Consider the following 14,832-nt stretch of genomic DNA (forward strand, 5'->3'; position numbering starts at 1 on the left):
CGAATCTTGGTTTGGCGGATGCCAGAAGAACGCTACCTGCCCCAATGCATAGTGCCAACTGTAAAGTTTGGTGAAGGAGGAATAATGGTATTTATGCTGTTTTTAATGGTTTGGGCTAGGCTCCTTAGTTCCAGTGAAGGAAAATATTAAAGCTACAGCATACAATGACATTCTAGACAACTCTGTGCTTCCAACTTTGTGGCAACAGTTTGGGGAAGGCCCTTTCCTGTTTCAGCATGACAATGCTCCCGTGCACAAAGCGAGGTCCATACAGAAATTGATCGTCGAAGATCGGTGTGGAAGAACTCAACTGGCCTGGACAGAGCCCTGACCTCAACCCCATCGAACACCTTTGGGATGAATTGGAACGCCGGTTGCGAGCCAGGCCTAATCGCCCAACATCAGTGCCCGACCTCACTAATGCTCTTGTGGCTGAATGGAAGCAGGTCCCCGCAGCAATGTTCCAACATCTAGTGGAAAGCCTTCCAATAAGAGTGGAGGCTGTTATAGCGGCAAAGGGGGGACCAACTCCATATTAATGCCCATGATTTTGGAATGAGATGTGTCCACATACTTTTGGTCATGTAGTGTATCTGCCCTGTGCTCTGACCAGGCAGAGTACTGCTCCTCACATTGTCGGCTTTTAGCAGTAATCCCTGACAACAGGTGCTGGGCCAACACACATCACCTCGCAGAACTCCACACACACACACGCTATTTTCTTTTCTTAGCGAGTGACCTGTGGCTGCTGTTGTTACTAGGGAAAGTGGTGGTCTGAGTGTTCCAAACACAGCCCTATGGTTCTGGAATGCAGGGGGGTGTGGCAGGGGGTACACAGGGACAGGGTGGTGAACGATGGAAAAAATCCTTATGAGCTCCCCACTTGGCCTGGTCAGATATACTAGACAAGGAGAATATAACTACAGGTTGAAGTGCACAAAACCATGTCTGCCTACAGAAGTGTTCTAGATGCTAGTCCTGTTTAATACTTCTTAGTGAACTAGTTGGTAGTGCAAAGTGTACTAGACAAGGAGAATAGTGCACTAGAACAGGTGTAGTGCACTAAACCACATCTACCTACAGAAATGTTTCAGACAATTGTCCAGTTAGGTGTTTATTAAGCTATTAATCCATGTTGTGTCTGCCGTTAAAAAAACAGGGCTGTCGGGGGTGTTGGGGTCTGATCGTGAGTCATTGGAGGTGAGCTCCAGGGTTGTCTGGCTGATAGGGGGGCAAGCTGGCAGCTCGGCCCCACAGCGCTACTCCTCAGTGGGCTGCAGAACAGTCGACACACTGGTCTCCATCCGGCTGGCCCGGTACACACTCACCTGGAAACAGAGATAATGGAGACCAAGTTTATACACAAATTCATACACATACAAAGTAGACAGAATTTAAACACAGACCTGAGTTTGTAGGTAGCTGGTGGACTTGAGTTCCAGTCCCTCGTATGAGCCTGCAGGAACACACGGACACCAACAGAACGCCTGCTGAAAGCCTGCTCTGAACCTAGAGAGAGATAAATATACGTATAGAGACAGACAGAGGAACAAAGAGACAAATGGGACCATCTCATTGCCACCCACAGGACGGTGCGTGCATGTCTGTGCATGTACGTAACCCACCTATCGTTGAGACAACAGTAGATGATAGGGTTGTACATGGTGGAGCTCATGGCCAGCCACATGACAGCCAGGTAGACCTGTTGGATGTAGCGCCACTCAAACAGCTGCATGGGGTCAGGGTGGAACTGCTGGAGAAGGAAGTAGATGTGGTATGGCAGCCAGCACACTGCAAACGTACACACCACCACGATCATCATCTTCACTACCTGAGTGAGGGAGGTAGAGAATTGAAAGCAATTTAGGGATTTGCCTGAGAATATTCACTTAAGAGGTTCCCTGCTGTGTGCGTGTAGGCGTACGTCGATCAACATGCACAATCATCATCTTCACTACATAGAGAGAGTGGAGGGGGGAGGGAGGGAGGGAGAGAGGGAAAGGGAGGAAGGGAGAAAGAGAGAGAGAAAAGGAGTGGGAGATGAAAGCAATTTAGTAATTTGCCTAAGAATATTCACTTAAGAGGTTCCCTGCTGTGTGTGTGTGTGTGTGTGTGTGTGTGTGTGTGTGTGTGTGTGTGTGTGTGTGTGTGTGTGTGTATGCCTGCATGAGTGTGTGTGTACATAAGTGTGTTATGTCTGTGTGTGTACCTTGCGTTTGGCGATGAGCTGTTCTCGGTAGCGGTGGGTGGAGTCTCCAGGGATAGTCCCCGCCCACAGGGACAAGCCCACCGCCAGGTAGGCACATCCCATTATGCACAGCGGCAGGAAATAGTACAGCAACACCACAGACACATAGTACCTACACACATAGAGAGTTAGTTAGACACACACACACACAAATCTGTCGATGTGCCCTTGAGCAAGGCACGTAACCCTAATGGCTCCAGTGTCGCCGTTGATATTAGCCGACCCTGGCCATGACCACAATCTCCGAGGGTGTCTCAGGGAGAGTGGGATATGCAAACAAATTTCCAATTCATACATGCGTATTAATGCACACTTATACAAATATAGCCACCCACCAAATTATTACACACACTAATGAGATTGTTGGACAGGAATGTCACTCAGGTGTAGTCTAGTAGAACACATAGTTCTGAATTGCTTCCTTATCTCTGCCTCCGCCTGTACACACACACACACACACACACACGTCTGCTGATTCCTTATCAGTCTCGCTACAGGGAGTAGCGGCCCAGAAGATCAGCTCTCACTGAAAGATGCATGAAATCAATTAACTGAGAGCAGGAGAGGAGAGGGGAAGGGAAGAGGAAGAGGGAGGAGGAAAGGTAATGAGGAAGAGGAAGGAGGAAAGAAAAAGAGGATTAATCAACCCCTAACCCCTAACTTCTACCATCAGACTAACTACAGGGACTCAGCTGTTTATAGAAATGACTTCAATCCCTTCATCACCTGAGACTATTGGAGATACTAAATAACATACACACATATTCATGAGAGAGGGGAGAGAGGGAGGGCAGGTGGAGAGTCAGAAAAACAGCAAGAACAAGCGAGAGAGAGAGAGAGGCAGAAAAAGTGGGGACAGAGAGAGAGAGAGAACTGTGAAAAGAGTGAGGCCGGGATTCAATCCGATCGCGGGTTACAGGCATTGGGGCTTTTAAAGGCAATTTCCTGAGCCAACATACGCAGCGTTTACCGTGAATGGGATGTCCACGAACGCCGGGAACATTTCCTTTAGAAGTGGAAATGCTTATAACCCGCAATCGGATTGAATCCCGGCCTGAGATAGCTAGGAAAAAGCCAGGACCATGTGCATCCACATGCGCGTGTGTGTGTTTAGGAACTATAAAATCAATAACGTCAGGTAATTAGTAGAGTAAATTCTGTGTGAAGAGTTTTTTAATAGCTAAACAAACCACTTTGTGGTTCTTGGGCAATTGACAAGTGAAAAAAATTCAAGTTAATGAATTAACATTTAAATACATTTTTATATTCACATAAGTGTTGTCTATGAACTAATGGTAGCCTAGTGGTTGAGAGTGTTGGACCAGTAACTGAAAGGTTGCTTGTTCGAATCCCCTAATTGCTCCTGTAAGTCACTCTGGATAAGAGCGTCTGCTAAATGACTAAAATGTAACCAATGACAGTTGAAAACTGAAATTATGTGTTTAATTCAATTTTTAAACAAGATCCCCATGTTAAGTCCTGTGAAAATGTCATAGGCCTAACGGTGCAAGCTATGTTTATTATCTTCTGTAAATTTCTCACAAATTATATTCTTTATGATAATTTAGAGCAGGGCTCTCCAATCCTGGAGAGCTACCATCCTGTAGGTTTTCGCTTCATCCAGCCCAAATCTAGTGCACCTGATACTAATAATTAGCTAGTTGATGAGCTGAATCAGGTTAATTACAACTGGGGTTGGAGTGAAAACCTACAGGAGGGTAGCTCTCCAGGAATAGGGTTAGAGAGACAAATTTTGGTTCTCACTTGAGCCCCATTTATACCTGGTTCTACATGCATCCAATTTTCCTGATCTTGTCCATATTCTGATTGTGTCTAAAGGTAGTCAGGCATGCATTGTGTCTGGCATTGGAGGCAGAAGAGGCAATTGCCTCAGGCCTCACATCATCAAGGGGCCTCGTGAGCTGGGCATACTCCCCAAAAAAATCAGCTTGAGGCCCCCCCATGCTCCACTTGAGACCCCCCAACTCCCCCGCATGCTCAGCTCATCACTCTCATTCTGTCTTGCTTCAGCAGGTTGGTTCAGCAGCAGCAAAATCTGTGGGAGGCTTCAAAGTTGCAAAGGATATGGAGAGGGAAGTGTGTTTTGCCTGGCCATATTGTTGACAAAAAAGGCTTCCAAAAAAGTAAATGAATCCATAAAAAGATAGGTGCTGCTGATAATACTGCCACCGTCATCGAGGCAGAGGAGATGTACATACACTATATATACAAAAGTATGTGGACACCCCTTCAAATTAGTGGATTTGGCTATTTCAGCCACACCTGTTGCTGAAAGGTGCATAAAATCGAGCACACAGCCACGCAATCTCCATAGAGAAACATTTGCAGTAGAATGGCCTTACTTAAGAGCTCAGTGACTTTTAACGTGGCACCGCCATAGGATGCTACCTTTCCAACAAGTCAGTTCGTCAAATTGCTGCACAGCTAGAGCTGCCCCGCTCAACTGTAAGTGCTGTTATTGTGAAGTGGAAACGTCTAGGAGCAACAACGGCTCAGCCGCGAAGTGGTAGGCCACACAAGCTCACAGAACAGGACCGCCAAGTGCTGAAGCGCGTAGCGTGTAAAAATAGTCTGTCCTCGGTTGCAACACTCACTACCGAGTTCCAAACTGCCTCTGGAAGCAACATCAGCACAATAACTGTTTGTCGGGAGCTTCATTAAATGGGATTCCATGGCCAAGCAGCCGCACCTAAAATCACCATGCGCAATGCCAAGCGTCGACTGGAGTGGTGTAAAGCTCGCCGCCATTGGACTCTGGAGCAGTGGAAACGCATTCTCTGGAGTGATGAATCACGCTTCACCATCTGGCAGTCCGACGTACGAATATGGGTTTGGTAGATACCCGGAGGACGCTATCTGCCCCAATGCATAGTGCCAACTGTAAAGTTTGGTGGAGGAAGAATAATGGTCTGGGGCAGTTTTTCATGGTTCGGACTAGGCCCCTTAGTTCCAGTGAAGGGAAATCTTAACGCTACAGCATACAATTACATTTTAGACAATTCTGTGCTTCCAACTTTGTGGCAACAGTTTGGGGAAGGCCCTTTCCTGTTTCAGCATGACAATGCCCCCGTGCACAAAGCGAGGTCCATACAGAAATGGTTTGTCGAGATTGGTGTGGAAGAACTTGACTGGCCTGCACAGAGCTTTGACCTCAGACTTGCCTCTGCCTGGGGCCTCCAAATCACAAAATCAGCCCCTGGTGTCTGGAAATCTTACAAGTGTAGACTAATCTGGACAGTGAAACCATTTCAAATCATCATGATCCTGCCTTCTAAAATCATTGACAGGTGGCACCATTGAGTTATGGCATCAATATGTCTTAAAAAATATATACAGTACCAGTCAAAAGTTTGGACACACCTACTCATTCAAGGGTTTTTCTTTATTTTTACTATTTCCTACATTGTAGAATAATAGTGAAAGCATCAAAACTATGAAATAACACATATGGAATCATGTAGTAACCAAAAAAGTATTTTATATTTGAGATTCTTCAAAGTAGCCACCCTTTGACTTGATGACAGCTTTGCACACTCTTGGCATTCTCTCAACTAGCTTCATGAGGTAGTCACTTGGAATGCATTTCAATTAACAGGTGTGCCATGTTAAAAGTTAATTTGTGGAATTTCTTTCCTTCTTAATGCATTTGAGCCAATCAGTTGTGTCGTGACAAGGTAGCGGTGGTATACAGAAGATAACCCTATTTGGTAAAAGACCAAGTCCATATTATGGCAAGAACAGCTCAAATAAGCAAAGAGAAACGACAGTTCATCATTACTTTAAGACATGAAGGTCAGTCAATACGCAAAATGTCAAGAACTTTGAACGTTTCTTCAAGTGCAGTCGCAAAATACATCAAGCGCTATGATGAAACTGGCTCTCATGAGGACCGCCACAGGAAAGGAAGACCCAAAGTTACCTCTGCTGCTGAGGATAAGTTCATTAGAGTTAACTGCACCTCAGATTGCAGCCCGAATAAATGCTTCACAGAGTTCAAGTAACAGACACATCTCAACATCAACTGTTCAGAGGAGACTGCATGAATCAGGCCTTCATGGTCGAATTGGTGCAAAGAAACCACTACTAAAGGACACCAATAAGAGGAAGAGACTTGCTTGGGCCAAGATACACAAGCAATGGACATTAGACCGTTGGAAATCTGTCCTTTGGTCTGAATTTGAGATGTTTGGTTTCAACCGTCGTGTCTTTGTGAGAAGCAGAGTAGGTGAACGGATGATCTCCGCATGTGTGGTTCCCACCGTGAAGCATGGAGGAGGAGGTGTGATGGTGTGGGGGTGCTTTGCTGGTGACACTGTCAGTGACTTATTTAGGATTTATTTACAATTCAAGGCCAACTTAAAAGTAAAAATAAAGAAAAACCCTTGAATGAGTAGCTGTGTCCAAACTTTTGACTGGTTTTGACACACGCACTCATTCAAGGGTTGTTCTTTACTTTTACTATTTTCTACATTGTAGAATAATAATGAAGACTTCAAAACTATGAAATAACACATATGGAATCATGTAGTTACCAAAAAAGTGGTAGCTCAATTGGTAGAGCATGGCGCTTGTAACGCCAGGGTAGTGGGTTCGATCCCCGGGACCACCCATACGTAAAAATGTATGCACACATGACTGTAAGTCGCTTTGGATAAAAGCGTCTGCTAAATGGCATATTATTTTATATTATATTTGCGATTCTTCAAATAGCCATCATTTGCCTTGATGACAGCTTTGCACACTCTTGGCAAAAAAAATTGCCTTCAGAACAGCCTCATTTCATCGGTGCATGGACTGCCACTAGCAAAACATTTTGCCTTCAGAACAGCCTAATTTCATCAGGGCATGGACTGCCACTAGCACAGTCAGTGTATTCAGCTTAGTTTTCCCCACTGAAACCGTGTCTGTGCCTCGATCTAGGTCGGAAAAATCTAAACATGGCAGTGTTCGCCTTAGCAATCTCACTGGAATAAAGACCTGTTCCATGCCTGTCATTTTTAAAAGAGACTGTGATCATACCTCACAACTCAAAATAGGACTACTTAATGTTAGATCCCTCACTTCCAAGGCAGTCATTGAACTAATCACTGATCATAAACTTGATGCGATTGGCCTGACTGAAACATGGCTTAAGCCTGATTAATTTACTGAGTTAAAATGAGGCCTCTCCTCCTGGTTACACTAGTGACCATATCCCTGCGTATCCCGCAAAGGCGGAGGTGTTGCTAACATTTTTGACAGCCAATTTCAATTAATGAACAATAGGTGCTTTTTTGTCTTTTGAGGTTCTAGTCATGAAATCTACTGTATGCAGCCTACCCAATCACTTTTTATAGCTACTGTTTACAGGCCTCATGGGCCGTATACAGCGTTCCTCACTGAGTTCCCTGAATTTCAATCGGACCTTGTCGTCATGGCAGATAATATTCACAGTTTTGGTGACTTCAATATTCACATGGAGAACTCCACAGACCCACATTTATAAAGGCTTTCGGAGCCATCATCGACTCAGTGGGTTTTATCCAACATGTCTCGGGACCTACACATTGCCACAATCATACCCTGGATTTGGTTTTGTCCCGTGGAATAGATATTGTGGATCTAAATGTTTTTCCTCATAATTCTGGACTATCGGACCACCATATAATTAAGTTTGTTATTGCAACAAATAATTTGCTTAGACCCCAACGAAGGATTATCAAAAGCCACGCTATAAATTCTCAGCCAACCCAAAGATTCCTTGATGCCCTTCCACTCCGTCCACCTACCCAAGGACGTCGGAGTACAAAAATCAGTTAACCACCTAACAGAGGATCTAAACTTAACCTTGCGTAATACCCTAGATGCAGTCGCAATGCTAAAAACTGTTATGATTTAACTGGATAAGAACCCAAATGCAGACAAGTACACCAAGCCAGAGAAGTTTTAACAGGTTTATTTACAATGTTCAAAGTCCAGGTTTCCAAATATATGGGAAGAGCAAGTCCAGGTACAGGGAGGGTAACAGATCCAGATCAGGGCAGGTGTGGTACCGTAATGTCCTAGTGTCCGTGGTGAGTCCAAAAGAGAGGTCCGGTAATGGAGAGCAGGATGGTGGTGGCAGGAGTGAAGCGGAGGCAGGAGTCAGGTTCCAAATATCTGTGGCACAGGAGAAAAAGTAAATAGAACAGACCAAAAACACAAAGAGCAAAAATAACCAGGTTGAGTCGGCAGCGAGACTAACATGGTCGTCTTGACTATGATCTGACGATGAGTGGTAAGTTTGACCGGGTCTTAAAGGCTGAGGTGATTATGGTGAATGAGCTGCAGCTGGAACCCTGACTCCCGCACACCAGACTTCACTCCTGCAATCAAGGACAGACAGAGGGGAGGGAGAGAGCAGAGAGAGCTACCTATCAGCAGTAGGCCTAACAGTACCCCCCTCTACGGACGCCACCTGGCGGCCGACGGGTTTATCGGGATGTAACCTATGAAACTCTCGGACCAGATCAGGATCCACAATGAAGCTCCTGGGCACCCAGGAACGTTCCTCGGGACCATAACCCTCCCAATCCACCAGGTACTGGAAACCACGACCTCGGCGGCGAACATCCAGAAGTCGCCGGACAGTGTAGACCGGACCCCCACCCACGATCTTGGGCGGAGGAGGGGGACGAGAGGGCGGGCACAAAGGGCTAACCGACACAGGCTTAATCTGAGAAACATGAAAGGTGGAATGAACCCGTAGGGAGGCAGGAAGCTGTAGCTTAACCGCGCAGGGGGTTAACAATAGACAGTATCTTGAACGGTCCTATAAAACGAGGCGCCATCTTCTTAGACTCCACCTTCAATGGAAGGTCCCGTGACTTCAGCCATACCTCTTGACCAGGAGAGTAACCGGGAGCCTGGGACCGGTGACGGTTGGCTTGCCTCTGCATGTACGCCGAAGCTCGGGACAGAGCTACCCTGGCCTTCCTCCAGACCTTGAAGCAGCGGCGCATGTGGGACTGCACCGAGGGTACCGCAAGTTCCCTCTCTTGGGAAGGGAACAGGGGAGGTTGATAACCCAGAGCACACAGAAAAGGAGACAAACCAGAGGAAGCGTTAGTCAAGGTGTTATGAGCATATTCCACCCAGGGGAGCATGGAGCTCCATGACCCAGGGTTAGACCCAGTGACACAGCGAAGTGCGGTCTCCATCTCCTGGTTCGCTCTCTCGGCTTGCCCGTTGGTCTGGGGGTGATATCCAGAGGACAGGCTGGATGTAATGCCCAAAGCTTTACAGAAAGCTTTCCACACCTGGGAGACAAACTGGGGACCCCTGTCAGAGACAATATCCGTGGGTAGACCATGAGAGCGGAACACATGTTCAACCAAAATATCAGCCGTCTCTCTGGCAGTGGGCAGTTTAGGTAGGGCCAAAAAATGAGCGAACTTAGAAAAACGATCAATCACCGTAAGAATGACAGTCTTACCAGATGAGGGGGAAGTCCAGTGACAAAATCCATAGCGATATGCGACCAGGGCCGGCTGGGTATAGGTAGAGGTCGTAGATGACCCGCGCTGGCCTGGGTGGAGTTTTTACTTCGTGCACATACCGTACAAGCAGCAATGAAGGCTCGAGTGTCCGCCTCCATCGTGGCCCACCAGAACTTCCGTCGCACAAAGTCAAGGGTCCGCGAAACTCCAGGGTGACAGGTAAGGGGGAGACGAGTGAGCCCACTGAAGTACCTGGGAGCGAGCAGACTCAGGGACAAACATCCGGTTAGGAGGACCCCTCCCAGGGTCAGCTTGATGATGTTGAGCCTGTCTAACAATCCCCTCGATGTCACATGTGATGACTGCAATACTGCAGGTAGGAGGCAAAATGGGTTCAGGGTTACTACCAGTATCAACAGCCGAATGAACACGAGACAGGGCGTCAGGCTTGACGTTGCGTGACCCAGGACGGTAAGACAGAGAAAAATTGAATCTCCCAAAAAATAGTGCCCACCTGGCTTGACGGGGGTTGAGCTGCTTCGCTGACTGGAGGTAAGCCAGATTCTTATGATCCGTCCAAACGATGAAGGGTTGTTCCGCCCCTCCAACCAATGTCGCCACTCCTCGAGAGCCAGCTTAACGGCCGAGCAGTTCACGATTTCCAACATCATAATTCCTCTCTGCCTGAGAAAGTTTCCTTGAGAGAAAAGCACAGGGATGCAGTTTGTTATCTTCAGGAGAACGTTGTGACAACACTGCACCTACCCCAGTGTCGGATGCATCCACCTCCACGACAAACTGGCGGTCGGGGTCCGGCTGCATCAGAATGGGAGCCGAGGCGAAGCGATGTTTCAGTTCTTCGAACGCTGATTCGGCCCCTTCATTCCAAGCGAACGGTCGTGAGATGGAGGTGAGAGCGGTGAGTGGCGCCGCAATGCGGCTGTAGTCCTTGATGAACCTCCTATAGAAGTTCGCAAACCCCAGGAATCGTTGAAGTTGTTTTGCGGGTAGAGGGAGCTGGCCAGTCCGTGACAGCAGAGATCTTAGCTGGGTCCATCCGCAGCTCCCCCTGAGCTATGATGTAACCCAAAAAGAGGTCTCAGACACATGAAATTCACATTTCTCCATCTTCACAAACAGTTTGTTCTCCAACAACCTTTGCAACACCTGGCGCACATGCAGTTCATGTTCCTGGGAGGACTCTGAGAAAATCAAGATATCATCCAGATAGACAAAAACAAACCGATTCAACATGTCCCGAAGGACATCATTGACTAGTGCCTGAAAAACAGCAGGGGCATTAGACAACCCAAAAGGCATAACCCGATACTCAAAATGTCCCAAGGGTGTGTTGAAGGCAGTCTTCCATTCATCACCCTTACGAATGCGCACCAGGTGATACGCATTTCGTAGATCCAGTTTCGTAAAGATGGTAGCACCATGAAGGAGGGGAAAAGCAGAATTAATCAAAGGCAGAGAATACTTGTTCTTAATGGTGATGTTGTTAAGTCCACGGTAATCAATACAGGGTCTGAGGGTCTTATCCTTCTTAGCAACAAAAAGAATCCCGCTCCTACAGGTGACGAGGAAGGACGCATAATACCTGCCGCCAAGGAGTCCCGAATGTAGTTCTCCATAGCCTCCGTCTCCGGCCGGGAGAGATTGTACAGGCGACTGCTGGGGAGCGGGGCTCCTGGCTGGAGGTCAATGGCGCAGTCGTAAGGCCGGTGAGGAGGAAGAGAAGTAGCTCTGTGTTTGCAGAAAACGGATGCCAGGTCATGATACACGTCAGGAACAGCAGAAAGATCCATGGACTCCAGTGGAGGTTGAGGCACAGTACTGGCAGGAGTCTGAGCAGAACACAAACAATTCACATGACAAAATGTGCTCCATGAAACAATGCTACCTGTCACCCAATCAATGTGTGGATTGTGTTTTATGAGCCAGGGGATACCAAGGACCAGGGGAGTCTGTGGGCAGTCGATAATATGGAATTGAATGTTCTCCTGATGATTTCCCGACACTCTAAGACAAACAGGAACAGTCTGATGGGTAATGCGGGTCAACAATTGTCCATTTAGACCCTTAGCCTGCAGCGGACAGTCCATAGGAACAGTCTCCAAATCAATTTGTTGAGCCCACTCTCTATCCAAAAAGCTTTCTTCGGCACCAGAGTCAATCAGCGCACTAACAGAGAAATTCTGGGACTGCCACTGGAGGGATGCCTGGAGCAGAATGCGGGGAGAAGAGGAAGAATCCGCTGCTCGGCTCACCAAAACTTCTCCCATTAATGATGAGCCGGCCCTTTTCCCGGACGAACTGGGCAGGAAGGAACGAAATGACCAGCTTCTCCACAATACAGGCAGACCCGAGCCTGAATACGACGTGCACGCTCCTCTGAGGACAACCGTGCACGACCCACCTCCATGGCTTCGGGTTCAGTGCTCCTCGTATCGACTCGGGAAGACACGGCTCTCTCCGTAGGGACGATGCAGGGAGGAGTTTGTTGATGACAGACAGGTTGCTTGGAACTAACACTCCTCTCCCGGCGGCGCTCCCGAATCCGATTATCCAACCTGATAGTGAGTGAAATAAGATTATCCAGCGTAGGCGATTCATCATATGACACCAATTCATCTTTTAAGGTCTCAGACAAAGCATTGATGAACACTCCTTGTAATGCCTCGTCATTCCAACCACTCACTGCTGCTAAAGTCCGAAACTCCACTGCCATCTCCGCCACACTACGAGCCCCCTGCCGAAGAGAAAACAGCCGTTTCGCAGCCTCCTTGCCTCGTACGGGGTGGTCAAAAACCTTCCTCATCTCCGTGGTGAAGGCAACGTAAAGCGTTGCAAATGTCCGACTGACTCTCCCAGACCGCGGATCCCCAGGCACGAGCGGAACCGCTAGTAGAGTTGATAAGGTAGGCAATACGGGCTCTTTCTGAGGCGTAGGTGAGGGGCTGTTGTTCAAACACTAACGAGCATTGAGTCAAAAAAATCGCCACAGGTTCCCATGTTCCCGTCATAGCGCTCTGGAGCAGGAACAAAAGGCTCTCTGATCTGGGCTGAAGGGGTAGTAAGGGCAGATACTTGATTGGAGAGTAATTGAACCTGATTAAGCAGCACCTGACTGTCCTCAGCAATCGTTTTAAACAGGGTATCATGTTGGCCAAGTAAAATGCCCTGATTGGCTATGGCAGTCCAAATTTGAGTGCACTCTGGGGTGGTATCCGAGCTACTGTCTGCTGGGTTCATGTTGGTCAGATCATACTGTTATGATTTAACTGGATAAGAACCCAAATGCAGACAAGTACACCAAGCCAGAGAAGTTTTAACAGGTTTATTTACAATGTTCAAAGTCCAGGTTTCCAAATATATGGGAAGAGCAAGTCCAGGTACAGGGAGGGTAACAGATCCAGATCAGGGCAGGTGTGGTACCGTAATGTCCTAGTGTCCGTGGTGAGTCCAAAAGAGAGGTCCGGTAATGGAGAGCAGGATGGTGGTGGCAGGAGTGAAGCGGAGGCAGGAGTCAGGTTCCAAATATCTGTGGCACAGGAGAAAAAGTAAATAGAACAGACCAAAAACACAAAGAGCAAAAATAACCAGGTTGAGTCGGCAGCGAGACTAACATGGTCGTCTTGACTATGATCTGACGATGAGTGGTAAGTTTGACCGGGTCTTAAAGGCTGAGGTGATTATGGTGAATGAGCTGCAGCTGGAACCCTGACTCCCGCACACCAGACTTCACTCCTGCAATCAAGGACAGACAGAGGGGAGGGAGAGAGCAGAGAGAGCTACCTATCAGCAGTAGGCCTAACAAAAAACGAATCAACCTGATTGAGGTGAATAAAAACAATCCAAAAATATATTTTTGACACTGTCGCAAAGCTAACTAAAAAGCAGCATTCCCCAAGTGAGGTTGGCCTTCACTTCAGCAGTGATTAATTTATTAACTTCTTCAACAAAAAGATCATGATCATTAGAAAACAAATTACGGACTACTCCTTGAATATGGCTATTTCTCCAAAACTCAGTTGTCCTGAGTCTGCACAGACCTGCAAGGACCTAGGATCAATGGAAACACTCAAGTTTTCTAATCCTGTATCTCTCGAAACATTCACGAAAATAGTAATGGCCCCTAAACCTTCCAGCTGCATACTGGACACTATTCCAACTAAACTACTGAAAGAGCTACTTCCTGTGCTTGGCCCTCCTATGTTGAACATAATAAATGACTCCCTATCCTCCGGATGTGTACCAAACTCACTAAAAGTGGCAGTAATAAAGCCTCTCCTAAAAAAGCCAAACCTTGACCCGGGAAAGTTTAAAAACGATTGGCCTATATCAAATCTCCCATTGCTCTCAAAATGTTTTGAAAAAGCTGTTGCTCAGCAACTCACTGCCTTCCTGAAAACAAATAACGTATATGAAACGCTCCAGTCTGGTTTTAGACCCCGTCATAGTACTGAGGCCGCACTCGTGAAGGTGGTAAATGACCTTTTAATGGCGTCAGACAAAGGCTCTGCATCTATCCTCATGCTCCTAGACCTTAGTGCCGCTTTGGAAACCGTAATTGATTTACGCAGACAAGTTCTTGCCTAGTTTAGATCCTATCTGTCGGAAAGTTATCAGTTCGTCTTTGTGGATGGTTTGTCCTCTGACAAAACAATGGTACATTTCGGTGTTCCTCGAGGTTCCGTTCTAGGACCACTATTGTTTTCACTATGTATGCTACCTCTTGGTGATGTCATTCGGAAACACAATGTCATCTTCGTAACATTGCAAAAATCTGAAACCCTTTGTCCAAATTTGATGCAGAAAAGCTAATCCATGCTTTTGATCATATTACCCCATATTACACTGGCTTCCTGTTAAGGCTAGGGCTGATTTCAAGATTTTACTGCTAACCTACAAAGCATTACATGGACTTGCTCCTACCTATCCCGCTGATTTGGTTCTGCCGTACATACCTACATGCACAAGACGCAGGCCTCCTTATTGTTCCTAGAATTTCTAAGAAAACAGCTGGAGGCAGGGCTTTCTCCTATAGAGCTCTATTTTTATGGAATGGTCTGCCGATCCATTTGAGAGACGCAGACTCAG

At 47.0% G+C, this 14,832-nt stretch overlaps 1 pseudogene; it reads right to left on the reverse strand.

Annotated features, from left to right (window-relative positions):
* Window positions 1-1,106: 1,106 nt before the first annotated feature.
* Window positions 1,107-14,832, reverse strand: part of LOC121542186 — a 28,986-nt pseudogene continuing 15,260 nt past the window's right edge.

The sequence above is a fragment of the Coregonus clupeaformis genome, chromosome 27, assembly GCF_020615455.1.
Source record: "Coregonus clupeaformis isolate EN_2021a chromosome 27, ASM2061545v1, whole genome shotgun sequence".
Taxonomy (NCBI): domain Eukaryota; kingdom Metazoa; phylum Chordata; class Actinopteri; order Salmoniformes; family Salmonidae; genus Coregonus; species Coregonus clupeaformis.